The sequence below is a fragment of the Penaeus japonicus genome, unplaced genomic scaffold (assembly GCF_977035675.1).
Source record: "Penaeus japonicus unplaced genomic scaffold, GWHDUDI00000001_assembly GWHDUDI00000005, whole genome shotgun sequence".
Lineage (NCBI taxonomy): Eukaryota > Metazoa > Arthropoda > Malacostraca > Decapoda > Penaeidae > Penaeus > Penaeus japonicus.
The window spans coordinates 35,385,966-35,388,465 of NW_028234407.1; positions in this window are offsets into that span (position 1 = coordinate 35,385,966).

Consider the following 2,500-nt stretch of genomic DNA (forward strand, 5'->3'; position numbering starts at 1 on the left):
GGAAACATAAAAGAAATCCGAGCCAACTTTCGTATCTTCGAATATAAGGAATATGGGGAGATAAAGAAGGAGCCAACCTTGCATATAGTAGGTAAAGAGAGTAAAAAAAAAAAAAAAAATGAAGGTGAGCAAGTTTCTGTCACGAGGGATTCGAACTAGCTTTGTGTGGACGTTTCGAGATTCTCATGGACACTTATCACTGATACAAAGGTTCCTGGTTATTTTGAATATGTATGGAATTAGGAACTTAACATAAAATGCCTTTGCAATATTTAATCTCTTGATATTACTCTTTCATCTCTCCATCCTGTCAGTGTTCGTTGCTTCACTGAACTTTATGGGGATTTCTTTGACCACATAGGGATTCCCTCTATTTATCTGTTTCGCTGTATCGAGTCGACTATGAAGGCTATCTGTCTATCTAGGTTTCCGCTTTGTTGAGTGGGTTTTTGGTCTGTCTCCCTGGCTTTGGCGGGTGGACCGTATATAGGCTATACATATGTGGACTACTTATATAGGTTGACTGTATTACCTGTCTGTCTGTCTAGCTTCATCGAGACATCTTAGTAGTTTGCCATGGTACTCAGAACCAATGAGAGGCAATGCTAGCAGCAAACCACGTGTATCTACAGACAAGGGGCCTCCAGCCTATGCTGAAGGGCCGGGCGTTCGGGTATGGCCCCCTAAACGGTCCGACCATTGTCATGTCGGCGCCCTTCCATAAGGTATGGGTGCCCCTCGACGCCCACTACAGCGGCGTGTGTATGGAAGGACCACAATTCACCCGCCACACATCACACGCTCGCCATCTTGGTCATTGTTGTGGCCTGACTTATGACATGGGCTTGGGTCACGCTGACCGTTATGTGACCTGCACACCCTAACTCAAATACACACGCACATAGATATAGACCCATCCACACACGCACACATATGTATGACTTCACAAACTCACACATACACTTACATTCGCAAACGCAGACAAAGACACACACACACACACACACACACACACACACAAACACACACACACGAACATATACTCACACACCTGCCCATTTCCTCCCCTTCACACAGCTGTTTCCTGCCTTGCCCACATACCTACATGAGCCGTTCAAACACCTGCCTCCGGTGGAATCATCTTCCTTCGCTGTTAACCGCTGCCTTAATGTCTTCCTCCTCTACGTCTGCGACCAAAAGGAAATTTTAGCGTCGAATAAAGGGACTTACTGTGAACATCGCCACGACCAACCGTGTCCCTTGTCATTTTCGCTCCATAGTCTTCGCCGTCGCCTTCGCTTTGTCGCATCCCGAGTCGCATTTTTTTTTTTGCATTGTTCTTACGAGTTTTCGAAATACTAATGGGACGATGACCACGTCCTTCATGTGGGGGATGATGGCAGACGAAGGCATATGTACAAAAATTAACAGTATTACAGCATCGTCACTGTCCCTCGCACGTCACGACGGTCGCATCGGCACGACGGCCATGGCAATAGCAAAGGACTTGAGACACTGCAACAGTAAGGTGTATCTACTGTTTACTACTTTCCACTGCCCTCAATTTGGCGCACGTTGATCTCACCTACGAATGTCTCTTGGGATATTTCGCCCCGGCACTCATTCTCATGTCTCTCAACTCGCATTATGATAGTTTTGATTATTATCATGACTCTAATTTTTTTAATTTGATTGTCAGTTTAGGATCCTCCTCTTCTCTCCTCATCTGACAACTTGTGTCCTATTCCTGCGGCCTGCACCTCCCTCTTGTAACTTGTAACTTACTTCTGTGACCTGTACCACAACCCTGCGACCTTTCCCATTCCTCTTCCCGTTCATTCCATTGTTCCTCTCCCGTTTTCGCGTATCCTCACCCGGCTCCACACATCCTCACCATTCCTCGCATTCTCACCCCCCGTTTTCTTCGTATCCTCTCCCGTTTTCTTCGCATCCTCTCCCGTTTTCTTCGTATCCTCTCCCGTTTTCTTCGTATCCTCCCCCGTTTTCTTCGTATCCTCTCCCGTTTTCTTCGTATCCTCACCCCCGTTTTCTTCGTATCCTCTCCCGTTTTCTCCGCATCCTCTCCCGTTTTCTTCGTATCCTCACCCCCGTTTTCTTCGTATCCTCTCCCGTTTTCTTCGTATCCTCTCCCGTTTTCTTCGTATCCTCTCCCGTTTTCTCCGCATCCTCTCCCGTTTTCTTCGTATCCTCTCCCGTTTTCTTCGTATCCTCCCCCGTTTTCTTCGTATCCTCTCCCGTTTTCTTCGTATCCACCCCCGTTTTCTTCGCATCCTCTCCCGCGTTTTCTGCGCATTCTCTCCCGTTTTCTTCGCTCCTCCCCGTTTTCTCGTATCCTCTCCGTTTTCTTCGTATCCTCACCCCGTTTTCTTCGTATTTATCGTATCCCCCGTTTTCTTCGCATCCTCTCCCGTTTTCTTCGTATCCTCTCCCGTTTTCTTCGTATCCTCTCCCGTTTTCTTCGCATCCTCTCCCGTTTTCT